The 17407-nt window shown below is 40.1% G+C and overlaps 1 protein-coding gene and 1 long non-coding RNA gene across 5 annotated transcripts in view; one reads left to right on the forward strand and one right to left on the reverse strand.

Moving 5' to 3' along the window:
* The window catches only part of TBC1D5 (TBC1 domain family member 5), a 581354-nt gene extending 568617 nt beyond the window's left edge, over positions 1–12737 (reverse strand). For all 4 annotated transcript variants that reach the window (XM_025882739.2, XM_025882764.2, XM_025882715.2 and 1 more), the window contains exon 1: positions 12601–12737. The gene's annotated coding sequence lies outside the window, so the exon portion shown is untranslated. The remainder of the gene's footprint in view (positions 1–12600) is intronic.
* Positions 12738–12934: 197 nt separating this feature from the next.
* Positions 12935–14276, forward strand: LOC141374100 (uncharacterized). Its single transcript, XR_012380686.1, has 2 exons — positions 12935–13155; positions 13959–14276. It is a non-coding gene; the product is annotated as an uncharacterized lncRNA (long non-coding RNA).
* The last annotated feature ends 3131 nt before the right edge of the window (positions 14277–17407 follow it).

The following is a 17407-nucleotide window of genomic DNA, read 5'->3' on the forward strand; positions in this document are numbered from 1 at the left end:
TGTTCTACATTCTCAACAATTTATGTCCAGTTCATTGGTTCTCTTTAGTTGTATTTAATCTACTACTAACCACATCCACTGAGTTTTGTGTTTGTTTTTTTTTTAAGATTTTACTTATCTATTTGAGATCGAGAAAGAGAGAAAACGCACACAAGCAGTGGGGTTGGGGGGGGAGCAGAACAAGAGGGACAAGCAGACTCCACACTGAGCACAGAACCCAACATGGGCCACAATCTCACAACCCTGATCATGACTTGGGCCAAAATCAAGAATTGGACACTTAACTGACTCAGCCATCCAGGCATCCCTCTACTGAGTTTTTCATTGTAATTACTGTATTTTTTATTTCTGTAAGTTTTGTTCAGGTCTTTTTCAAATCTCACAAGTTTCCTGTTGCCTGCAGATATTTTCCACCTTTTTGTAAACATAATAAACAGTTGTTTTATCATCTCTGTCTGATAATTCCAAAATCTGAAGTTTTTGTGGGTTCATTTCTGTCAATTGTTTCTGCTGCTTCTTACTCATGGTACCTTGTTTCCTTGGCTATATTTTATTGTGAGATAATTCTTTGGAAAATTGTTTATGGGAATTTCCTAGGACCGAAGATAAAAATGTATTCAACCTGAGAGGACTTTCATTTGCTTCTGCCCGGCACCTAAAACCACCTTTTTTTTTAAAAAAAGATTTTATTTATTTATTTGAGAGAGAGAATGGGAGAGAGAGAGCATGAGAGGGAAGAGGGTCAGAGAGAGAAGATAAAAATGTATTCAACCTGAGAGGACTTTCATTTGCTTCTGCCCGGCACCTAAAACCACCTTTTTTTTTTTTTTAAAGATTTTATTTATTTATTTGAGAGAGAGAATGAGAGAGAGAGAGAGCACGAGAGGGAAGAGGGTCAGAGAGAGAAGCAGACTCCCCGCTGAGCAGGGAGCCCGACGTGGGACTCGATCCCAGGACTCCAGGATCATGACCTGAGCTGAAGGCAGTTGCTTAACCAACTGAGCCACCCAGGCGCCCTAAAACCACCTTTAAATTCACAGTCTGAGGTTCTTTCAGACCAGGCGACAGTGAATTTGAGCTGCAAATCAAGGAGGAAGGCTTATGGTTATAACTTCTTAGGAACAGGTATTTTTTCAAGCCCAAAGCAAACATTCTTACAGCCTACTGTGAGTAAGAACATGAGAAGTGTTTTAATCTTGGTTTAACCATACTCTATGACCATAGCTCTTTTGGAGTCCAGTTTTATAGGGAAGGAATATCCTATTAGACTCCCCTCCCTGGGCATATATGGGCTTTAATTTCTACACCCTGTGCTTTGTGAGACCCTCAAAACTGAAGTCAAAGTTCCCTAGAATGTGGCAAATATCCTCAGAGGAAAAGCAGTTTTAATATTCTGTTTACTTCTCAAAATTCCTGCTTTCATGTAGATTTTAACCTGGTAATTTCTCACTATCATCTCTGTTCCTAAGGAAAAAAAAAAAATTCTAGCATTTCTTATCAGGGAATTACTTTCTCCATATAATATAGCTGACCATATTACCTTGTTTTGAATTTTAATAGGTTTCATATTTTTATATTTCAATCACTAAAAGTTTTATTTTGTGGGTAAGTGTAACACTGATGTAACAATTACTCTTTATTAAGCTTGATTCACTGGTATAATCTAGGACAGAATTTTGCCAAATCCCAAAACTGATCAATTCCATTATAAGACCATTAAGAGATGGATAAGATTCTGAAATTCATTCCCCAAATAGACATCTGTATAACTGCTATGGAATTCATTAGTCTTGATTTTTTTTTTCTCTGCCAGCAACACGTGTAATGAAGCTACTGGAAGATTAGCCAAAATGGTAAAAAGATGACAAATAAGGACCTGAGTTTAATCTTGTTTCTGCCATGAAATAGAATAGTAAAGAAAAAACAAATATTGGAACTACATACAAATTTAATAATTCTTCGTAAGAATTTTAAAGATGTATAAGCAAAATTAAAAGAAAATTGAAAATATCTGCTATATATATATATAATAGGCAAAGAGTTAAAATCTATAATATGCAAAAAGCTCTTGAAAATCAACACAACAAAAACCCAAAAAGCCATTAAATAATAAGATAAAAGCAATCAATCTGTGCCAAGATGTTAACCAAAAGCAATGATTTATAATACTTTCTGGTAGCAAGTTATGGGCAAATATAATTTACACCCTGCACTAAAGTTAGGGTATAAATTAACACTATCTATTAGGCTGTTTGGCAATAAGAATCAAAATCCAAATCATGCATTTTCCCTTTATACAATAACCCCATTTCTTAAACACACACACGCACAATAACCCCATTTCTAGTAATATACTTGAGTAATAACATCACTGCATGAAAACTTACAAAAAACAAAAATAAAAACAACACAAAACTGATTAAAATTAATTTACATGCACAATTAAAACTAAAAAATTCTGGAACTATATAACAAAAAAATATATAGTTATTAAAAAGGGTAGGAATAGAAGTTACTTTTTAAAACTTCACTGTTTTTGTTTTTGTTTTTTTTTTTTTAAGATTTTATTTATTTATTTGACAGAGAGAGACACAGTGAGAGAGGGAACACAAGCAGAGGGAGTAGGAGAGGGAGAAGCAGGCTTCCCTCGGAGCAGGGAGCCCGACGCGGGGCTTGATCCCAGGACCCGGGATCATGACCTGAGCCGAAGGCAGACGCTTAACAACTAAGCCACCCAGGCACCCCGGATTTTTCTTTAATTAGTGATATACTATCATGATTCTTGAGAGGTTAAAAGCAAAGATAGGATTTAACTCATCCAACAATTTTTTTTTTAAAGATTTTATTTATTTATTTGTCAGAGAGAGAGCGAGCAAGTGAGAGAGCACAAGCAGGGGGAAGAGGAGAGGCAGAGGTAGAAGCAGACTCCCTGCTAAGCCAGGAGCCCGATGTGGGACTCAATCCCAGGACCCCGAGATCATGACCTGAGCCAAAGGCAGACGCTTAACCACCTGAGCCACCCAGGCGCCCCTCACCCAGCAATTTTTGTAGTTTGATTTTTTTGTTTGTTTTTTAGGTCTGTATAATAGATGAAACATAGTCACAAATTCTTTGTTACTTTCTTCATCAGGAGATGGGGTTTAATTCTCCTTCCATTGAATCTGGGCTGTTTAACCAATAAAAGACAGCAGTTTTACCAATAACATATAGCAGAAGTAATGTTCATCAGATTCTCTGTCTCCACTTCCTACCTCTCAGAATGCTTGTTCTTGAGACATTCATGCTCAGAACCCACCACTCATACCCAGGCCACATGGAGAAGCCTCATGCAAGTGCTCTGATCAACAGCCCTAGTTTAGCTCCCAGACAGCAGCCAGCATCAACTGCCAGCCACGTTGAGTGAGCCATGCTGGAAGTAGAAACTCTAACCTCCAGTGAGCCTACACCAAATGAAACAGAGATAAACTAATCCTACCGAATCCTATACAAATTATAAAATCATGAGTAAATAAATATTACTGTTGTCTTAAGGTACTAAGTTTTGGAGTGGTTTATCACACAGCAATTAATAACTGGAACAGTCTCTTATTTACTGCTATATATTCAGCACTTAAAACAGTACATTGTACGGGACACCTACTTTTAATAGTCACAGCTTCAGGAGTATGAGTAAAGATGGCATACATGGTTTTGGCATTCACAGAGCAGTCAAAAGTGGGACAGAAATCGTTAGGTAAAAAGACAATTATAATACATAATAAATGTTATTTTGTAGTACAGGGAGGGTATCTGGCCAAATAGGAAGGGACAACACAGACTTAGTGGTGGAAGAAGCTCCCTAGAGCAGTGACATTTCAACTAAGAACTCACAAGAATTAGTAAAATCAAGAGACAGACTATTCCAGGCTTCAGGCAAGCAAAATCCTAAATAGTTCCAAAAACTCAAAAGATTTCAGTACTTTATAATGAAATCATAGGGGAGGCAGAAGGAGACACAAGACTGAGCAATAAATGATGGAAAAGTACTGAAAGGTTTTAAGCTATAGAGTAAGAGAATCAGCTAGCTGACAGCTTAGAAAGATCACCTGGCTCCAGGGACACCAGTCAGAAAACCCTACAGAGACAAAGGCAAGAGATGATGATCTAGAAATGATACACCAGAGTAGGAGTATTGGGCATAAAGAGACAATGGATTCAAGACTTAAAATCCACTGAGATTGATGCCGTTACATGAGGATTTGGGGAATAAGAGGGGCCTTCAGGGTTCTGGCTTCAACAACCAGAAAGAAGGTGGAGTCATCCACTGAGATAATTCACTTGGGAAGGGGAATAGGTTTTGTAAGAGAAGATGGTAAATTCAGTTGCAGACATTATGAACATGAGCTGTCTGTGGGCCATCCAACAAACAATCAGATACACAGGTCTAAAGCTCACAGAAGAAATCAGGACTGGAGATCTAAGACTACAGACTCTTCAGGACCTTTTTTTTCTCTTTATAACATTAATCTCTCACTATCTCCTCAGCCACTCAGATATTACTCTACAATTCTCTCACAATTTGTCTTTATAAAGTCTCTCACTCTCATAAATGTTAATGCTTCCAAAACAGTGGTTTTACATTATGAGGAAACTCAAGTTAATCAATGTTTTGCCACACCCTTTGCAAGGCAGGATGCGTGATGGCCACTGGTGAGGGCATTATGCAGGTAGTTTTAGTGACAAAAAGAGGAAGGAAATTAGGGGTACTGATCAGGACTACTTTGCAGCCTTGGGGGAAAGCATCTGTACTCCTGATCCAAGTAGAAAGGAGGTACTGGAGCTATTCTCTGAAAGAGAAAATGAAGTGTATCTGGAGAATAAATAGGAAGCCATAAAATCATTAAAAGGGCAAAGAAGTACAAAAGGATAACCAAAGAGTAGAAGGGGAGGCAGAGAAAAAGAGACACATCCAGGCACTCCCCCATCCCTACCTTTCATACTCTGTCCTGTCTTCACTGCTTCCTGGTCTATCATTTCCCAATGGCTTCCATTACACTCAGCTCTGACAATTACATAATTTAGCTCGGAGAACTTTAAGTAGACCATAGCAAGACCACAGCTTGAAAAGAAAACTCACCATAAAAAGTAGAAAAATTATATGACCTGACCAGAGAAAGAAAATCATGATACCTGATACTGCAAATAAACCCAATGTTGCACAGTTTGATCTCTGTAGTCTATCAGTATTCCCTTTTAATTTCTGCCAAATCACATAGAAAGAAATCTTCAAGCTCTAAGGAGATGAAAATGTAAAACCTCAAAATAATTACTTGGGCAGTGGAGCTAGACAGCCACAATTATAAAGGAAGCTGCAGGTACTTTAACTTAAAGTACCAGAGCATTGTGTATTACCACGAGTATTTTTACATAAAAGGAGAATCACAAAACTTCTAAGCCAGAAGGGTCCTTAGAGATTATCAGTTCCGGCTGCTATAACAAAGTGCCATATACTGGAAGGCTTATAAACAACAGAAATTGACTTCTCACAGTTCTGGGGGCTAAACTCTGAGGTCAGGGTGCCAGCAAGGTCAAGTTCTGGTTGAAGGCCCTTGTCCAGATTGCAGACTGCTGACCTGTCATTGTATCTTCACATGCCAGAGAGAGGAAGCAAACTCTCTCTTGACTCTCATAACAGCACTAATCCCATTCATGAGGGTTCCACCCTCATCACCTCATTTAATCGTCTAATCGTAATTACTTCCCAAAGTCTCACCACCTAATACCATCTCATGGGACAGTGAGGGAGCAGGGTTTCAACGTACAAATTTTGGGGCGACACATTCAGTCCATAAAAGTGATCACTTGAAGTGGTTTTCCAAATATGTTTAAATCCTTCTGAGAACTGGGTAGATTATTTCACAGTGACACCATATCAAAACATATTTCAAGTCAATGAAATTAAGAAAATCATTCCAACACAGCTTCCATAAATAAAAATTAATCATGAAAAAGAAAAAACTCTACAAAAATGGCTTGTTTCAGATGGTACGCTTATCTACTTGGAAAGTGTAAGAGAATCAACTGAAAACCAGTTGTAATAGATTCAGAAAGTGACTAATTACAAAATACACACACACACACACACAATCAATGGCTCTTCTATTGACCAGCAATAGTCAGGTAGAAAAAATACACACACACACACACACACACACACACACACACACGGAGAAAAATCTCATTCCCACCAATAAAAAATAAAACACAGTGGGACTGAATAGAAGACAAAATGATAAAATTTCTGATATCCATAGAGAAAGAATAAATCATTCAGTAGTACTGAGAAAACTAATCAAAAGCTTAAAAATTTAGTACCCTCTGCTTCACACTACACAACTAAACATGTTCTGGAATAATGTAAACTCATAATTTTAAACTGAAACTATAAAAATAGTTTAAGATATAAATTAATAGCTATATAAACAAGAGGTAGGAAAAGCCTACAAGACTCATAAAGGAAGAACAAGATTTAACTACAGAAATGTTAAAGTCTATAAGAAGGCAGAAGAGGAGGAGGTGTAAAGTTAAGTATGCCCAAATAAAATAAAGAAAAGATGATAATGCCGAATAACAGCAAGTACGGGGCCTCTCAGCTTTGTAGTTAAGGGTAAAGTGGTACAATTTGGTCTTGTGTTTCAAAACTATTAAACATGGGCATATCTTTTAACCTACTAATAATTCCACTCACAACAATTTTTCCTAAGTAAATAATGCATAGGCACAAAGGAATATTAGCTACAATAATGTTCAGTGTAGTACTGCTTGTCATATAAGGATTGAAAGGAATCTAGGTGTCCAAGAATGCAGGACTACTAATAGTACCTTCATACAATGAAACAGTCATGGAGCCACTAAAAAGTGTGTGGGAGAGTAACATCATCAATATATATTATATTTTAATATAAAATATTAAATGAAAAACACAAGTAACAAAATAGCATAAATCCACTTTTAGTTTAAAAAACAGCTGTATCTACACATACATGTTTATCCATATATATCTACAATACAAATACACACACACAACACAGGTAAAAAGGTTAAAATTAACTCCTAAACTATTAAGAGTAACAAATATTGGAGAGGGGAGACAATTTATCCCAAGCCTCCCTATGCCATACATATCTACCTATCAAAATGAGCATTCTTACTACAAGACTCCTGGACTTCATGAAGAAAAAGAAGTCTAGTTTAATCAATGCAGTAGACAGAGAAACAGTGATACCATGTAGCCATCTCCTATCAACTCCACCTTCTTTCCCAACCCCCACCAAGGATCCAGGGCAATCAACCCACCATCTCACCCCAGGGTGGCAAGAGATGTAATGTTAGTAATTCTTCTTGGATTCCTACAAGGTAGCTACTGGAATACCTCCAAAGGTACATATTCTGGGAAACCTAAAGGGGTCAATTCTGATCCCCACTAATTACCAGCAAACAGAATACACCCATCTACAGCCAGGACCTGTAACTTAGGCTCAGTCTTCTTGCAGTGCTAGACCACTCCAACTCCATCAGAAGGCAGGTGCATCTCATCTCCCCCAAGATGGTTATATGAGAAATGGGGGCTTACTTCTCACTGATTAATTATTCTGAAGATCCATTATTTAGAAGTAGAGACCCAAATTGCTTTTAGTTCAACCTTTTTATCTTACTTAGATGTTTAGTAACAGTAAGAAAACTTCGTTGCTAACCAACATTTGCAACTTGGTTTTCTAAACTAGTACTTGCAGTACAAATCTGATTTTTTTTCAGCCTCTCTCAAGACAATATAACCCCCTAAGAGAAGTGAAGAAATTCCCAATAGTGCAGACCATTATTTTTGATCATTTGTTTTTATAACATTTTCACAATAGGCATTACCTTTTGTAATAGAAAATTAAAAAAAAATTCTAATGGCAGGCTAAGCTATCATACTGTAATTATCCAACCTAAGATATTCATGCACAGCAACATTTTCTTTAGATATACCACAACTAGTCTGTCATAAGTTATCAGACAAAATTAAATCCAATCATTTTTAAAAAGTAAACCATTCTTCTAAATGTAGACTTCATGACCCATAAAAAAGTAAATATAAGCATTCTTGTCAACACAAATTTATAAAAATTTGCAATCATCTATAATGCCTATTTCAAATCTCTTAAGTCTATTTTGTCTCAAAAAAGTAATCCAATAATCACCTTCCCTAGGCAACTGAGTTAAGAAAAATAATAAATCTGCAATTAGTAAATATTTTCATGGAGTCAGAGACACCACATGTAGCACAAAACAATGACTGAATGATATTATCTTTAGATGTTTTTCATCCAAACTAGTGGACATTTAATGAGCATCTACTGCATGCCAGGTCCCATGACAGGTGCTAAAAATAGAAAATGTTAACACAAAAATCCTATACTCCAGTTCTTTTTCTAATCAAAGAGACAGGTACTATGATAAATTATAAAATATATATACAGAGAGAGATCCCAACCCTTCATGTCCAATTCCAAAAATCAAAAAAACTCTGAAAACTAAAATTGTTTTCTTAGCTGTCAACAAAACACAGCCTAAACTAACATGAGGCTTTTTATGGTCTTTTTTATTCTCCTTAGTGTGAACATGTATAAATTTGCTGGGAAAATTAATGTGTACAACTACGGGATGACTGTTCCTAAACACAGGAGGTTTCATGATATATAGCATATGCACCATATTAATTTTCTAAATTCCAAAAATTTTACTTCTGAGACACATACGCCACCACGGTTTTAGATAAGGGGCCGGAGATCAGGTCTGGAGTATGCAAGGACAGATGGATTATTTCAAGGAGCAAAGAATCTGCTGAGGGAGGTAAAGTTACAGTCAGAAAAATCTTCAGAAATAAGGTTACCTTGTTCTAGGCTTCACAACACTACACTAGAAAATTTTAAACCAATCCTTTCATACCACCACCAAAAACATCTTTTATTATTTCTACAGCCTTACTTCCTTGTTTTGAAAGATCTGAGCAGCCAAACCATATTTATTCATATTTAATTTCCCAAAGGGATAAGAGCATTACTATACCAATTTTGTATTTAATCCAAAAAGTACAAACTTTGTTTTGCTGGCCAATACGACTTCATACAAATAAATGTACAATTCCCATTAAGTTCATTCAAATACAGTCAGTCTTGATTATGTGGCTATGATCAGCCACACTGTAGATTATCCATAGTAAAACATAGTATCTAACACTTACACAGTAAAATATAGTACCTAACAAGCATTGTGTCAGACACCAAGCATTATATATGTATATATACTATACTTATACATATATACACACACAAATATACTCATTTAGTCCTCAAAACAATTTTCTGAGGTACTTATTACTATTATCCTCACTTTAAAGTTGAGAAAAGTGAGGCACTATGAAGCTAAGTAACTGACCAGCATAACATTACAACAGACATCACAACAGAGTATGAACTTTGAGAAAACGTTTACAACAGGGATTTGTTGTTATACTGACTTACTTCCCAAATTATTATCCCAGTTAATGAAGAATTAATGCTACTGGAATCAGCCCACAGGCCCTCTCCTCTCACTTCCCCTCCCACAACTGCCCACAGCCATAAAATCTCACTTCTCAAGTTCCACTACACACACTGTAACATTATTGTCATTCTAATCATCTGTCCACGTTAAGAGAATGGTCTTAGACCAAGTGTATAAGCACCACTCCTCAGACTGGTGCTGCTATAAAAGCGGTCAGAGACAAAACAACACTTAAGTTGTCCTTACTACTTTTCCAGTGTTAAAATATAACAATGACTCATGCTTAGATTGTTATCGCCCTTCCTGCCAAATAAAAAGTCAGTGACCCATCAATCCCCCCCAAAAAAATCCTAAACGTCAGGATAACAAATACAGGATAAATCTACTACGTATGCGTAAAGGGGGAAAGGGGATGGAAGGTGGAAGAGAGGCATAGGCAAAAAGATGAAGAACAAAAACTTGCAGGGTCAAAAGGAAGCAGACACTACTTTCACATTTAACAGTGACTTATAGACTTGAATGAGAATGGTCTGGCCAACACATGCAAACAAAATAGAGCTTTGCAAATTTCAGTATCTTATTCAGAAAAGATTACAAGCATTTAGGCAAGTTTTCATTATACGATGGGGGAAATTTTTTTAAAAGATGACAAGTTTGGATTTTAAAATGAAAGAAAAGCTCGTAATTTTCAACAATACTAGGGAAAGGGGATTTTAAAATGTATCATTAATTTATTTTCTTCCATAAAAGCCACATTCAGAAGATTGTTAAAGCATGGACTGTAGAGTCAGCCAGCCAGAGTGCCAGCTCTGTGTTAGCAAAGGACTTTTACCCTCTCTGCTTCAGTTTCCTTAAAGATTGTTGTGAGCATCACATGAGTTAAGATACATAAAGTGCTCAGAACAGTGTCTGGCACTTCGTGCTTCAAAAGCACTGTCATACATATTATTTAAGTACATGAAGAAAAAAAATGATAAAGTAAGGAATAGAATGAAGACTATAACAATTACAGTGCTAAAAGTAATTGATGTTACACTTCAATAAAGTTTTTAAAAAGTTAGGTACAACCATTTTTATAGACATAAAGTATGAGGTTAAGTATGACACTTTTCAACTTTTCAATTTACATTTTCTTAATTAGATTAGGAAAAAATCTAAATCCATTTAGGATAACCTCAGCAGGTGAGGACCCTAAATTCTTTACAAGTTTGCTTCCAAGGCTCAGGAACGCATTGCTCAACTGAGGCTGCATCTGAGAGAAAAAGCAAACACTCAATACTGTCACCAATAAAAGAGAATTTCATCCCAGCAATGGATTCAGAGACACAGGATTCATAGTCTAGAAGTTGATAAAACCCAACTACCCATAGCTGCGTCCTTCAGCTAGAAATACACCAAGCTTCCATGGAAAATTCACAGGCCAGGTGATGTATGCACCACAGCATGCACACCTGGTACCTGCACTCCTCCAGGTTGGGGCAACTCACCCCAGTACTACTATCCCCTTCCCTCCTACCCCTACATAGCCTGTTCATTCTTCATAAAGTATCGCCCGAAGGGGAACTTTCTCAGTTCATCCTGCCTTTTCCCCCTTCTCTCAAACCACCTCTACACTCAGGATGAATTAAGGCTCTTATTCACTGACACATCATTTTATTTCTTAGCACACACATTATCCACATCCCTGCTACTCAAGAATCAAAGTTCCTTGTCCAGCAGCACCTAGGAGCTTTTAAGAAATGCAGAATATCAAAATGCATCACAGATCTACTAAATCAGAATTTGCATTTTTAAACCAGAGCCCCAAGGGATTCCTATGCACATTAAAGTTTGAGAAGTACTGCTTTGACTCTATTGCAGATAGTTGTAAAAATATTAAATGCTCAAGTTTACATTTGAATTTAGCGATATAGTATGAAACTTCCAAGATGTGTAATCAGAAAAGCTCATTAAGAGAAATGACCAACATATAAATGAATTTAAGTGTTCAAAGGTTTATTTTCAACAATGCCTACATTTACTACTTCCTGCTTTAAGTATTTTGTGCAACAGCACACTAATAATATAGTTTCCCTGTACTATATTTTGTTGTACAAAGAGTACAAGTAATGACTGGTTCTAGAAATCTCCACGCAATCAGGCCCAAGGCTGTGCAACCTGTACGCTACAATTTCGGGATTTAGTCCAATTCGGAGTTGATGAATAGAACATTCCCGAAAACTATTATTCAGGAAAAAATCTTTAGGATGTGAACTTTAAATCATATTCCCGAAACTAAAACTAGTTAATGGCTGGTATTGAACAAACTCTAGGTCATTTGTAGAATCAAAAAATTGTTTAGGAGGTTTGTGTTCGTTTTTCCAGGAAAAGCAGGAAGGGGGAATCAACTTTCACAAAGTTTTTCTCATCCTTAAAGGCCTCAACTTGCATGTTCTTACAGGTCGTACTAAAACAGGACCACGTTTCTACCCTCAAAGCTTAAAGGCTTCTCTACTCTAAAGGCTGCATTTTAAAAGGTTTGGGGATTCCGGGCCCATTTCGCTTCCGGCCTCCGAAGGAAGCGTGCTGCCCAGGGCTGATATGAACAGAGAAATTTACCAAGTAGGAAGTTGAGCCACAGTCCAACCACCAGGTTCTGCCCTCTTGCAGCAGTTGTCCTTGCAGCCTAGACCCCAACCTCCCGAGGCAAGGAAGGCAGGCGGACTGGGGGAAGCAGCCCCCTCGCCCTACCCGCCCTGGAGCTAGAGGAACCTCCCTCCCGCCACCCAGCCCTCACGCGATCCGGGAAGCGCACAAACGGGGGCAGTGCGACTACCCGTTCGCGGCGACAGCAGCAGCAGCAGCAGCACCCTCAGGCCCTCCCGTGAGGCGGCGGCAGCTGCAGCAGCGGCGCTGGGGGAGGCGGGAGTGGTCCTGAGACGCAGAGGGGGGAGGCCGGGGCAGGAGCGACTGCATGTGGGGCTGCACTGGAGGGAGGCGGAGGCGCTCAGGGGGCTCGGCTTTTTTACGATTATAATCATCATCATGTTTTACCTGTGGCGCAGAAGGGCTCCCCAGCTCCTATTCCCTGAATCCTCCTCCTCCCCTCCTCTTTCTCTCTCTCTCCCTCAGTCTCTGCCAGGCGCTCGTGGAACCGGCCGGGCCCGGCCCGACCAGAAAGAGAACAGGGCGGGAGGGGGTGGCGGCGGCGGTGACCAGCGACCACGTGACCACGCTCGCGCCGTAACGGCGGCCGCCTCCCGCCGCGCGCCCTCCCCGCGCTCCACCTCTAATAACCCCGCAGCTCGAACGCCCAGGACGCTCGTGCGCAGGCGCCCGCCCGGCCAGGAGGCTGCGCGGGCGCGCAACGCGCTCGCTCTCGGGGCCCAGTCTGTGGGGCCATGCGAGGCGCGACGTGGGGAGTGAGTCGCAGGCCAAACCCTCTGCTGAGCCGGCTGACGACCAGGGCGCATGCGCGGGAGGGCTCTTTCCACCCCCTCCCAAACTTTCTCTTTATCCTCTCGCTCATGCCCCCAGCAGCACGCAGCTGTAGCCTTAGGAACCTGCCACCTGGACTTCACCACTCACACCCACCACCACCTTCCCAGGGTGAGACTGGGAGTAAGAGAGATGTCAGCCTCTGAGAAACTCCTAATAGGCTGGTCCTCCTGCCTCAGAATTTACATTTCCTAGTTGCGTTTAAATGGCCTTACTTTGGACGTTTTTCCACAGCTGAGTAGACTCCTATTCATGCTTCAGGACCCAGCCAGTCACTTACTCTGAAACACTCTACTCTGCTTTGGGGAAGTCATTTAACATTTTGTGGAGATCCACTTTGTTATAACCTATATAAGTTTTTGTTTTTTAACAAATCCGCAATGCTAGGCTCGGATTTTATCTCTGCTCATAAAATCTAGGACAGTATGTGTCTTCAGCATTGTGGTAGCTCAGTAAAATTCTGATGACTGTCAGAACCCAGGCAATGCCTAAACTCTGTCTTTGTCTTCCACCTCTGCTTATGATTTAAGATTCCCTTTAGCCTAGCACAGGGAATGCTGGTGTTTGTTTCTCAAATATGAAAGCTTTGAATGGGAATGCTATTTAGAGTGGCAAATGCTTCACCTAGTAAAAAAGAAGACGTACATTATCTGTACTATAAGGCGTGTAGGGTGGTGGTGTAGGTCCTAGTAAGAAAAGAGGCAGCAAAAAAGCCATCTTTCATGGGGTTCCTTCATTTTCCCTATCTCACAACTCTAAGTCATCCCACTGATAACCTGTCTACTCCTCCCTGTAAAAGTACAAGGCAAAGCCCTGCAGAAACACTGGGATCTTCAAATCTGGGTAATCTTTCCATTGCAGTAGTCTGCATAAAATCTATTTCCTTGTTCATTCAGTTTTGTTTTTGACAACAGCTTCTGTTTTTGCCCTTTGGAGGAAGCACAATGTAAGAAATCTAACTACTCCAAGACTACCATGCTGTCAGAAGCCTAACCTAGCCATTTCAAGAGGCCAAAGAGAGGAAAATTGAGGACCTGGGCTAATAGCCCCAGCTGTGCTCCCATTGAACACAACACAATCTACCACATGTGTGAATGAGCCATCTTGGAAGTGGATTCTCCAGCCCCATCAGGTTGCCCCAGCTGATGCCACATGGAACAGAGATGAGCTATTCTCCACCATGCCCAAATTGTAGAATTGTGGGCAAATAAATAAAAGTGTTGTTTAAACCACTCAGTTTTGTGGTAGTTTGTTAGGTAGCAATAAATAACCAGAATAGACCTATGTATCCAGCTGTCTGCTAGAGATGTGTCCCAAGTGTCCCCACAGGCACCCCAAACCCAACCTGCTCAAACTGAGTTTTGCAAATCTCCTCCAAACCTGCCTCTTCTTCTATGTCCTCTATCTTCTGTTGGTAGTGCATTCAACCCCCAAGGCTCCAAACAGAAAACCTGGGAGCTTTGCCTGACTCCTCTGTATCCTACAGCATTCAGTCACCAAGTAATGGGCTTTCTTCTCTATAGCTCCACCCACATCTCACCTCAGATCCTCCTCATCTCTCTCCTGAACTACTGAGTACTGAGAATTAGTCAGGTTTTTCCATGTTGCAAGGAAGAGTCATACATGTACCCAGATTACCTTAGAGGTTTATTGTCAGGCAGGGAGTGAAGAGACGTGGAAAACCAGCCCAGTCATCTACCATCACCTGTGTTGGGTGGTTTCAGGCTGGGAGGCCCAGCTGGCCTTTTGGAGAACCACAGAATGACCCCATCCTTGAGGCCACAACAGTAGCTCTAGGGATTCAGCTTCTCTCTAGTGTCTCACATCCTTAATCTACAAAAGAAAACCTGAGGGGTCTGTTAGTCCCCAGTTGCTGCAGAGTACCCTGACAGGGCTGAGACTGGCCTTCAATCTAATCTAGGAAAAAGAAACTAAAGTAATAAAGCTGATGATTAATAACTCCATAAAACATAAACATTGTATGAAAATTCATTTTGAGTTATGCTACTTATAATACAATTAATATTTTAAGGTAGAAACATTAAATTTGAATCAACATCAGCATTCTTAGAAAAATAGCAATTAAGACACTTGATTTTGCTGCAGCCTGGTTCTCTGCCTTGTCATCTATGTGCATTCTCTGTCTCAGAACATGACAGAAAGTGAAGTGCATGCGTGCACACGTGCGTGCACAAACACACACACACACACACAAATGCAGATGTTCTCTAGGAAAGGTAGAAGCCTTCCCCTAGGCCTCTGCCACTGGGGACACTCAGCCTGGACCCTTTTGGCCAGGGCAACATCCACATCCCCTCTCCTGGCTCTTTTCTCTTCCACTACACTCAACACACCTAGGTAAATAGGCCCACATTCAGATCCTGAAATTGCCATAGGGACCTAGACTAACATAATAACAAGATGTACATTCTGTTCCAATTTTAGTATATGTGCTGCTGAAGTGAGCACACAAGATGTACATTCTTCAACGTGGCAGTGAGAAGGTATGGTAAGCATGGGCTGTGTATGGAGCTGGCATTAGGAATCATCTCCTCCCTTAGTAAGTACCTGGTGTAGCATCCAGGGAAATACCTGCTCAGATCTCCTGCTGTAAGGAGCACAGTTGACTTTCAGCCTCAGCTGTGGCCTTGCCAGATCCACCACTGTGCTTATGCTGAGATCATATTTCCCCTGGGCTGCTCCTAGTCAGTGATTGAGCACAGCAGAGGTATTAGTGCAGGCCCGTTGTTAAGGGATGCAGGATTCCTTTAATGGGCAGCTTTGGCTCAAAGATTCCCCATTGGCCTAGTTGAAACTTTCTTATAACTGTTTGCAGTCTTAGGATCTTCTTGGTCAATATTCTTTCCTTCCCCCTTAGCTTTTACAGTTGTCAGACCTGCATTGTGGTCTGGTCTCTCCCTAGTCCAGCTTTCACTTCCTTCCCTTTATCCTTCACTAGTATTTTCTCAGTAAAACTTGTATGCATACAATCCCATCATGGTGTCTGCTCCTAAGAGGACCAAAATTGAAACCTACCCTCATTCTGGGACTTTCTCTGTCCCATCCTCAGACTAGACCTACAGGGTACAGTTATGATTAATATCAAGAACTCTAAATTTTTTAATTCTTTTGTGTTTGGGGTTTTGAAAAAGTTTTCATCTCCTAGAGCCATCCATTAAATGCAGCTAACCCCAGGTAGAGATAACAATAAGCTAAAGCCTTTCACTCTTAAGAAAATAAGATAGTTTGAGTTATTTTAACTAAAAAGATAATTAAGATTATAATAAAGATGGTGAGGCTAATAATAAAAGTTATTAAAAGTTTTATGGGATAACAAGGGCCATTTGGCCCCTCCCCTCCCCATCGTGTGTTCCTGTAACAGTTTGGGAGCTGTTTGTTCCAGCGCATAATAATATCTCCCACAAGACTCAATCACCTCTCCCTTTCCACACCTCCAAACTTAATCAAGAACCTGAAACAAAGGTTTCTTCTTTCTGGGAGAATTGAGAATTGGGATTAAAGCAACATGGCTAGAAGAGTGTGACTAGAACTAGAACAGCCCCATGGAGTAGGCCGTTTCATCAGTCAACATCTGAGCAGGAGACTAGAAACATTTTACTTATTTACAACAGAGGAAATCTAATACAGGGAATGAGTTATGCAGATGAGGACCAAACAAACAATGGGGAGGTTGCCCTGAGATTAGCAACAGCAGAAGGGAATTATACTATCCCTAGTTGAAGAGACACAAGAAAGAGATCGTGTTACCAGGGCCCCAGGGCTGGGGTCTGGGATGGAATCTACACCATGGTAATAAAGAGTCTGAGTAGTTGTAGGGGTGACTGGGTGGCTCAGATGGTTAAGGGTCTGCCTTTGACTCAGGTCCTGATTCCAAGGTCCTGGGATAGAGCCCCTGGTTGGGCTCCATGCTCAGTGGGAAGTTTGCTTCCCCCACCTCGCGCCCTCCTTCCCCCTGCTCATGCTCTCTCTCTCTCTCTCTCAAATAAATAAATAAAATCTTAAAAAAAAGAGAAGGCTCTGAGCAATTACATGCAGAGGAAAACTACTTAAGGTATCTTTGCTCAGAAAGCATTTATAAGGTTCAGTCCACCCCGACTGACAACCACAAGGAGGGGGACAATTTTCTAAAGAAGGGTCATGGCTATTTGTCAGATGGGGACAAATTTTGGCAGACAAAACAACACAGGTTCACTACATTCCTTCCATTAGTTACATAATTTCAAAATGCTCTTACCTAATATAGAATAATTATCCATTTACTAACCCTGTAATTAAAGAGTAGGTATCAGTAGGTGCTCAACCAACTGATTAGTGATATTAGGCTTTAAAGTCATTTTAACTC

Source organism: Callorhinus ursinus, unplaced genomic scaffold, assembly GCF_003265705.2.
Source record: "Callorhinus ursinus isolate GAN/ISIS: 27379988/994484 unplaced genomic scaffold, GSC_fseal_2.0 scaffold1, whole genome shotgun sequence".
NCBI lineage: Eukaryota > Metazoa > Chordata > Mammalia > Carnivora > Otariidae > Callorhinus > Callorhinus ursinus.